A 10,144-nucleotide genomic window follows, 5' to 3' on the forward strand; every position below is an offset into this window, starting at 1 on the left:
AAACAAGCCTATTCTAAATAAAACTATCTTCATTTGCAAGTTTATTGTTGTTTACTGGAATGAGAGCCGCACATGTACCATACACCATACAAAAAGGCAGTCTTTCCCCCCATCATTAAGCACACATTTTGATTACAAAATATCTAATTGAGAACTCTATGTATTTAAAATCGAGGGTTTTCTGGTATTTTAGTGCTATCTTTTTGCGAGGGTGGAAAATATTTTTAAAGACAAAATGACATGTCAAGTTAAAAAGTTCTTATATTCCCTTCCCTTTTCTTTCTAACAATTTTCTAATAAAGAAACAGCAAGCATAATCATGAGCTACAAAAGAAAATATTCTTGATCTTTAACCATTTGCTTAAAGCATTACGGCCTCATCACTCTAATTCTGACCAATCCAGAAATTCTGAATTTCAAGTCAGTGCTATCTATTTGCTGAAATAATTCAACTACTGTTAGCATACAACAAATAGACAAATACGGAGATTACTCTGAAAGAGAGCACAACTACTAATACATGAAGAAAATAGGAAAGAATGAAACAATTAAGGCATTAATTATTCATAGCCCGCATTTGCTCTTGCTCAGTTTATGATGTCAATCCCTCTGAGAATGCACCTTCAAAGTTCTGAGGGAACCCCTTTAAAGGGAAGGACGGATTAGTCTCTCCCATTAGATCAGACCACCTCAAGAGCTAGTTGTATCTTACAACTGACCTTGTTTTCCCAAAGAAAAAATGAAAAAAAAAATAAAAGTTTTATTATTCATGACAGTGTTACTTACAGATCTGACTAAGGATGGATATTCCTTAAGTCGAATATATGTTTTATAGCACAAACCCACACCAAAAAGACAATTCTCAGCAATTAAGCATTACAGATCTTTCACTGTCTCTCTCTAAATGACAGAGAGATATACAGATTATGCTCCTTCACATACGACTGGGTGAAAAACTTAGTATTTTAATTCTGTGAGACAATATACAAGTAATGCACTTGTATACTTGTACCTGAAAAAGTTTAGAACATTAACAGTTCTATAAAATGTACTAATAACTAGAGAGACACTGATAGTTTAACTGGAATTAAAAGTTCCTACATCGGAATCTGCAATTCAGGGGCCAAAGATAACACACTGGCCTCGAAATCTGCTTACTAACATACATAGCAACATTAGGGATTATTCGGAACAAAACACACTGATGTACAGCAACGCACTACAGATAAGTATGGTATCATTTCATGCTGCTTTCTTTTTCATACACATATAAATATATATTTTTGTCTCTCATTTACAAGCAAGGGAAAAAAAACAGGTCACTAACAAGGTCTCCCTCTTAATCTGCATTTAGGAAAAAAAGAGACTTTAATGTCTAGACAAAGTTAATGTCTTTTCCTACAAATACTAAACACACACAACAACACTCATCGTTACAGTGATTACCTTGACGATTTCATGAGGGAGAGACAAGACAAACGGCCTTCGGAAATCAGAAAAATATCTTACTTGTCCACACTTACCTATCCAACTTAATCCAGTACTACAGAACAAAAATAGTAACGCTAGATTTCCAACATCTCACCCTTTCCCTCTTCTTAAGCAAGGCTGCAACCAGGCAACAAGGAAGAAAATATTTTAAAGCACAAGTTCTGCCTTTAGACCTTAGAACTGTAAAAGAAACTGTATGTACCAGAGGATAAAAAAAACCAACTGGGGTAGCATCTAAGCATCTTTCCTGTAATACAACTATACATAAAGCTAAAAATCATAAAAGATTACAGCCACAGTCAAATGGAAAATGGATAATGGATACAAACACAATGAAATAAATGCAGAATTGGATCTGGCACTACTCTGGCCTAATTTTCTAGAAATTCAGTGCGAGTAACTTAAAAAACAAACTTCCTGGAGTTGGAGCATTTAACTCCCGTTTACAAATATCCAAAAACTATCCCAGAGAAAGAGCAGATTTCTGCATAACGAATTCATGGCTGGCAAAGTGGCTTCCTTTTCCTGACTAATTATCACAGGCACCTCTCCCCTCCTCTCAGCACAGGGATGGAAACCATGGGCACAGGTTTGAGAACCAGTAAACTAAGATACCACTTTCTGTTCACCACTGAGATTCTGACCCTTACAGCGACCCAAAGCCTGCAGGAGATAAAACTGGAAAGTTACCCACTGCTTCCCTCTGTTAGAATTACATCAGCTGCTTGTAAGAAAGTCCCAGCAGACACTTTCCCTCATCACAGAAAAAGCGCACAAAAACAGCTGCTTATGGGGAACGCTTAGTATGGGGCAAAACTACTTTTTATTGAGGTGTGGGACAGCTTTTCCAAGAGAAAAGCATAATAACCCAAGCTTTTTGATTAGGGATCCCTTTTCCAACCTCTCTCCTGGTTACCTTACTCTTCTTCAGAGAATTGTCCCTGGAGCAGGGTCCCCTGCCCAGCGGAGAGGGCAATTCCGTTCTCAATGGACACTTTCATGCAGACCATTAAGAGGAGAAAGGCACAGGAATGCTCTTCAGCCCTACACAATAAGGACAAGCGGACGCTGCTTTGCGGGGACGACGCCACCATGGGCCCCGGCCATCTCCCTCGGGGGCAAGGCCCGGGGCTCCGCAGCCCTCCCCCACACGAGGCCGCCCCCGGAGCCGCCGCTTTCCCCGCGGGGCGGCCCCCAGCGCCGGTTGCGGCCCTGCCGCTCCCGCGCCGCCCCCGTCCCGCTCCTGCGCGGCGCTTCCTGCCCACGCCCAGGGCGCCTCCCGCGCACACCCCCCTCCGCCGCGATGGTTCCGGCCCGGCCGGGCTGCCCCCGTCTCCCCCCTCGCGGGCGCCGCCGCGATGGTTCTTGCCCAGGCCCATCGGCTCCGGCCCTTCCCCAACAGTCGCCTCCCTCCCCGCCGCGAAAATACGCGGCCCACCAAGATGGCGGCTGACAAAACAGCCCGAGCGGCGCCCTCCCCCAGCGCGCCGCGCCGCGCTCGGCTCCCCCCGCGCCGCCTCCGCGCCCGCTGCGCCCCGCGCCGCCCGCCCTCCCCTCGCCCGCCGCACTCACGCTGTGGGAGCCGCCGGGGCGCGGCTGACAGACTCTCCCGCTCCGCCTGTGCGCCCGGCGCCGCGGCCGCTCTAATGGCGGAGGTGCTGCCGGCGCTGCCGCCTGCTCCGGCGCCCAGCAGGGGCGAGCGGGCGCTGCGAGGGCCGCGCTGCCGGCGGCGGCGGCGAGGGGCCGTGCGCGGGCGGAGGGCTGCGGGCGGGCGCGGCGCATTCGTGAGGCGCGGCGCGCTCCGCAGGGCTCTCGCGGCGCTGCCCGGCGCTGCGCGGCGCTGCCCTGCGCGGCGCTGCGCTCCGCACCTCCCCTCCCCCCGCGCCACAAACAATGCGGCTCCTCCGAGCGCTGCGCCGACGGGGGGGCGGGCGCGCGCGCGAGCGGGCGGCGGGGGCACCGCCCCGCGGGGGGCGGGGCCTGTGGCGGCCACGCCCCCCGCCGCCGTCAGCGCCCGCGCCCGCGCGGGGAGGGCGGCGGAGCCTCGCGCGGCGCCCGCGGGAGCGCGCGGGAAGCGGCCGCCGCGGAGCCGCCGCCGGCCGAAGCTGGGCGCGAGCGGCCTCGTGGCGGCTCGGGGCACGCGGCGCCCGCGGGCTCCCCGCCGTGTCCGCCCCGGGTGAACAAAATGGGGGGCATTTCCATGGCAGGACCATGGAAAACCGAGGCTCAGCACTACAAAAATTGCCATTTATTATTTCTTCTTGAAAGTTAACTCTTATCTAGGCCACACTTTTAAGTCATCAGCAGTATCCTCCCATTTTGACAAAGCAAAAGCAAGGTATTTCAGGCTCTGCCTGCAAAGAACACCCTTTGTTGCACAGTATTTTTAGACAGCCATTATGGCTGTGTTCCAGATCCGGAGGATTTTACTGTGGATGCTTCTGTGAAACACCTGCAACCACATGCCCAAGTGTCTCCTTTTAAGCCAGCCCTGTCCTAGCAAACACATGCCTTTGCCTATCACTTGCCTACGAGGCAATTCCTGTATATGTTAAAAAGAAAAGCAGTAAAGATGCTAAAATATGGTCCTCTTCAAGTAACTCATGCACGAAAGTTTTCTTCAAAACAGCTTACGTGTTTACCCTTCCCTGATTCCTAGTACTACTGTGCTTGCCTCAAGCAACAGCTTGTCGCACAATAAGTTTATGACTAGGACATCAGGAATAGATACACCTGTCATTATTTACCTGTACAAAGTGAATTAAGGTCCAGGGAGATTAAATAATTTAGCTCGTGAATTCCAGGGAAATAGGCAGTGTGAAAAACTCATTTTTCCCCCACTCAGAGACCATCTAGTGGGTTACTTTTTAACAAAGCAGGATGCACTAAAAGAACTAACATTTGGACAGTGCACTCAGTGCAGAAACAGATCGTCAGCGTCAGATTGGCAAGGCATCTTCAATTTTAAATTTCACAAGATATGAAAGAAAAATAAATCCACTATATGAACTACAGAGCTCATTTGTGACCTGCTTGTGAGGAATCACTTTCTGGTTACAATAATTTAAAGACTCAGAAGTCTTAAAACACACTGAGTTAAGTTCATGCAGTTGGATGGGAATTCAGCTTGTAAGAGAAAGATACTAAAAACGAAGCATCGTACTAAATTACATACATTAGTGCAGCTGTCAGTATCAGGCCAAGATAAAAATGATTAGGGAGACAAATGCTGTCAAGAAGCTAATGCTAACAATAATAAAAGCTCACATAGGGTAGAAAACATGTTGTTCTGTCTTTGATGTAATAATCCATATATATATATATCTGTCCTGAAGCTGCACAAATGCTTTATAATAGGAGACAGTTTTCCCACAGACCACTTGATGGTGTCCATATTCTCACACCTTATACACAAGCCTGGTACTTCTCCAGTTTCTTTTTATCACTAGCAAAGCTACAATGTTCCACAGCTCGACAGCCCTTCAATAAGGCAATGCTCCTTACATTTACCTTACTATATAACAAGTAACTATTTCTTGCAGCCTGAGGCCATGTTTTGTTCTTTGCTAAGCAATATGTGCATGACCTTTCACAAGATACATTTTCCAGCTGTATCTCCTGAGCATAGGGCAAATTTTGTAAGTATCCCGTCATGAGGTGCAGCCTCCTAAAATTCAGGCTGATAAGGGCACTAAGTGGTAGTACAAAAATGGTTTCATAAGAAATTAACAGCAGCCTCACTGATCCCAACAGCCTATTGACATAGAACTTGCAGCACAGCTTGACTCTGCCATGAGAGTGTGTGCTGTGGTGTCAAAACTTGATTTACCATAGTACTTAAATGAGAGGCTTCTTTGGCCTCTCTTTGGCCTACTTCAGCCTAATGCATATAGGCTGCCCAGATTCCCTGTAGAATTTCAAAGGACTGCTGAGCTTCATTTTCTGCTGTCCATAGTGAAGATAGGGACTCTAGCTGGAATTGCTGACCCCCTGGCAAGGTTCATCAATGTTCTCTATCCTCTTAACTATTCTCGATGAGAAAGTATGAGGATTTTTTTTTGGCTGTCAGAGAAGGCAAGCACTAACTCCTTACATAGTAATCTCAGCAATGGCACAAATTCAGAGCAGGTACCCAGTACTAGAGGCCTTGCACATCTTTTGAATTGCCTCTCCATTATCTTTTTGACAGGATCAGGGCCCTCAGACCCTGATGTTAAACATCAGTATGTTAGCTTGTTAGCCCAAACAATGCTACTAGGATAGTATATCACTTCAAGTGGAAATATAACTGGCCCCATCTGAATCAATGCACCCTCCCTGGAGGGCAACAGCACTCTCACTGCCCTTTTTATTTTATTTATTTATTTATTTTATTTATTTTATTTTTCAGCAAGTTAGGGGTCCTCATCCACCAGCGGAGGAGGAAAAAAAAAAAAAAAAACACTTCTACAGAAAGCTCATCTACTACACTGACAAGGCACTTGGGGGTATGACGGCAAAGCAGTTCTTAGAAAGAGAGATTGCTCAAATCTCTCAAATTGGCCTCAAATATTAAAGAAATGCTTTGACCATTCTTAGTCCTAAATCTTTGTTGAATACGCTCATGGTTCTATCCTTAGAGAAACTTATGCACATAAATTTGGTAAGCTGGATTCCTCTTATCCTATTTTTTTGACCATATTGTTACAAAAAGGTCAACAGAGATGAAATGCTACTGGTATCATCCGTGTTCATGGATTGCTGAAGAGTCCATGCATAAACCTCTGATGTTTACTACGCGCTAATACTTCAGCTAGTATAATTAATTTAAAATTCAATCAGCACTGAGACACAAATCCAGTCTTAATTACTTTACTACCTCTCCTTCATTCATTCCAGAAAACAGACCTAGTCTGCAGATTATTAAGATGGTATGCGGTGGAGGAGGCTTTGGTGTTAGAATCCCTAGTCACTTACTGCAGAAGAAATCCCAGAATGGATGGGCTCATTCAGAATTAAAGCCCTATTTCCTCATTTGCATGGGGAAGGACTACAAAGCAAGGTCACATCAAAATCCAGAGAGGAAAACTAAAATAGAAAATTAAAAAATAATTTTTTAAAAAAAGCCAAAAGCAAGATTACAAGCAAAACTTCCATAAAAAAATAAAAAATAATAAAAAAAATAAGAATAAAAAAAAAAAAACCCCACACAGACATAACTCATTGCTTCATAAGAGCCCGGAGAAAGGCATCTTCTGTTCCGGGTAACCCTACTCCTATGTATCAGTTAACAAGTATACAGTAAGGAGCCCCATGCAGGTTTCTTTACCTTGTCTCTGACACGGCTGCCTTGGCCAGAGCATGTCTTGGCTGGCTAATCTTCTGAATTCATATATAAATCATGTATTAGGCAATGTGGCCCTGTAATGCCAGCAGAATCTCAATAAGCTCCAAAAGGTGCTAGAATAGGATCTTCTACTTCAGCATTCCTAACAGACATGTTGTATGCCTGCTCCATTCACAGTAGGAATGAATCCTACAAACATCCTGTTATACATACAGCTCCACACCAGCGCTGCTAACATAAAACATTGGCATACTATAAATCCAGGACAAAAGAGAGATTAGCCAGTTGCGTTCATAATAACGGAATGGAAAACAACGGGAATGCAATGGGAAACAAATTCTATATTTGTCTCTGCCATAGAGGCTCTGGATTATGCCAGGCAAATTACTGAGAATTTCTCCTAAGCAAGCAGTAACTGCCTCTTTGTTTTTACTTATTTCAATTTTTGAACACTTAGTTTCATACCCTGGATACTATAAACAGTGTCAAGTGCCAGCTAAAGTTAACAGGATGTGTACGCTAAATATAAAGTAATCTTTTAATTTTTTTTTTTTTAAATCATACCCCTGGGAAATCAAACTGTACATCCAAATTTAATACACCCAACCTTCCAGGTTTTGACTATCAAGTCTGCTTGGTCTAAACAGGATCCTGCAATAGGCTGGATTTTGTACAAAAAGAAAAGTTATTTTATTGACCATTATCTTAATGCATACAAAAGGCAGATATTCTGTGTGCTTGACTTAACAAGTATCATCTCTTTACACAGTTTTTGTCTTCATAGTTTCATACTGGATGTATCACTGATACATTAAGTTGTCAGCAATGAGGCTGAAATTGAGTGATTCAGTGGGAAAAACAGGATTGTCAGAGTAGCTTTGAAGATTATACATTAGCAGCATAATTCTGTTAAAATTTGGTTACTCCAGTATAAGGAATATTAACTGTTTTGATGCTGTTTTCTATAGCCCATTAAAACATTCACTGTTTCTAATGCTATAGAAATTCAGGAACAGAACCATATCAAATAATCATTACCGCATCAATGTTATCTTCACTACCAAGAAATAGATGGATGAAAGAGAGGAAAATTTTAGATTAAGGTGAACAGGTGGCCAAATAGACTCTAGGACCACAGAGTACAAAGCTCTGTCTGAATTAAAAGAAGCTTTATGACCTTCTAATAAAAGTGTAACATAGAACACTGTCAAGAGAAGCGGACATTTTAAAGAAGTATTCCAAGTTTTATAATAGCAGTGTGCTCCCTAATATTGAGAATGACAGAGAATAAGATACTTGGACCTACTGGGGCGATGCTCCCTTCTTCATCTATATTTGAGAGAATCAAATCCCTTTCTTTGGGATTGCGCTTCCTTAGGTTCCAATATTTTACAGAGCAGAACTGGGAGCTAGGTACTCTGTGATTGTTAAAGGCACCAGCTAATAAGTTTGCTACAGTTATGAATGAGGAATGACTTATTGATGTTTAGTTACTTTGAAATCACTTTTAATTCATGACAAGCAAAGTTAAAAGTGCAAACAAAGGTGTTTATTCACAATATCTGAAACAGATAACACAACTTTATAGAAGGCATAAGCGGTGGCAAGGGCGAAGATGGAAAACAAAATACAAGACCTAAGCCCTACATTTACTCTATTGAGATTAATTAAGTACTGCTTTCTTCCTTTCCAGATGCCTTGCATGGACCTTGCTGATATCCATCTTACTAAATGTTGTTATTTCATATATTCACAACTTGGATTGCATACTTTATAGATAACCTACATCTTACAACCTACATTATCACTACGCCAAGAGTGCAGCACTCACCACAAGCTGGCAGTCTGGAGCCTTCCCTACATATTGCAATGACTTTCTTTCAGGTTGTGTCACCAAATCACTGTCAATTCTTGGTTTTATTTGGTCTTCATCTTAATTAGTTGTTTGTGAGATGTTTTTCTCAGCCCCTGTTTTGGTCATTTTTTAAAGTCTACTTGCTTAACTTGTAGATGTATTTCTGTAAAGTATCCCTGTAGAACAGAAATAAAAGTCCAATTATTTCACCCAGTATGTACCTACATGGTTCTCAGGTTACTTAGAAGATTATTTCTTTAAATTATTAACTCATTGAAGTCTAACAAAATTTTCCAAATAGAGCCTACACAAAAAGAGTAGAAAAAGGTGCATATGAAAACAAAAGTGTGCAATGGAAGATTTTTTTTTCTACTATGCACTTGGAGAACCCCTGCTACAAAAGGCAGTTAACCATGTCACATGTTACCATGCTTTCCATAGTATGACAACAAGGACCATATAATTCTAAGCCAAAAATGAATGCATTTTTTTAAAATGTTATCGCACAATAAGAGATGTTTTAGGAGATAATAGATTTATACTTATTATTATTGTTGTATGTTAAATAACCACCATAATTACCAGCCTACAGACTTGTGACATGACCTTGTTAGCTAAGTTCTTAGAGATCTATTACTGCCTCCATTTTGCAGATTTGGCCAAGGCCAAACTCTAGTTTTAAGTAGCCCTGTTCATTTAAATGCGCTTTTGTAATAGTGAGAAAATAGGACAAATCAAAGTAACTTCACCACAATATTTTATACTAGTTTTTCCACTTTTGTAACTACATTACTACAAGCCTACTTTAAGTTAAGATATATTGTGCAAAAAAGGACTTCAGCACAATGTCTTCTTGTAACTTTGAGTAGCATATGAATGAAAAACCTTAACAAGAGATTTCCAAAAGAAGCATTGATCATAATAGATCAGTTACTTTATGCAGACCGTCACCATCCATTTAGAAAACTCTTCTAAAACAAGTATTTTATAAGAAAGTTCAAGAGGTCTTGCTACTTCAAGATTGAAGCAAAATGATCAGTTGACTCTCTATATACTGTTATATATTTATCATCATCATCAAAAAAAAAAAATGCTTAAATTTGATCAACAGGTCCAAAGAGCTATCAGTCAACTGATGAAGACAACTCAGGGTAATAAACAGGTAGTTGCTTTAACACTTTGCCAAAGAATATACATATGCATATATATACATAGATATAAACCCTTCTACTACTAAGCACTACCTTGATGGAAAAGACAGCTGTGCTTTCAAAGAGCATTTTACCGTCAGTTTTACTTCCTTTCCCACAGAGGCGGCTCCCACTCGCAATGGTAAACCATGGTCAGTCACATCAGAATCAGCTATACAGATAATCAAAGAAGGTCAAGTTCTGACAAGCATTCTGACACTAGGAATAGTGATATAAATGCAAAAAGGCTCAACGGATCATAACTTATTTGTATGGAATAGA

General features: G+C 42.2%; 1 protein-coding gene across 4 annotated transcripts in view; it reads right to left on the reverse strand.

The window, feature by feature from the left end:
• Positions 1–8,927, reverse strand: part of BRD1 (bromodomain containing 1) — a 63,957-nt gene extending 55,030 nt beyond the window's left edge. For 2 of the 4 annotated variants that reach the window (XM_088521878.1, XM_088521880.1), the window contains exon 1: positions 3,064–3,180. The gene's annotated coding sequence lies outside the window, so the exon portion shown is untranslated. Of the gene's footprint in view, positions 1–3,063; positions 3,206–8,648 lie in introns of those variants that run through there. The other 2 variants (XM_088521877.1, XM_088521879.1) reach the window with 2 other exon arrangements.
• Positions 8,928–10,144: the final 1,217 nt, after the last annotated feature.

The sequence above is a fragment of the Tinamus guttatus genome, unplaced genomic scaffold, assembly GCF_059628265.1.
Source record: "Tinamus guttatus ecotype Peru unplaced genomic scaffold, ASM5962826v1 Tinamus_guttatus_pri_ptg000138l, whole genome shotgun sequence".
Taxonomy (NCBI): Eukaryota; Metazoa; Chordata; class Aves; order Tinamiformes; family Tinamidae; genus Tinamus; species Tinamus guttatus.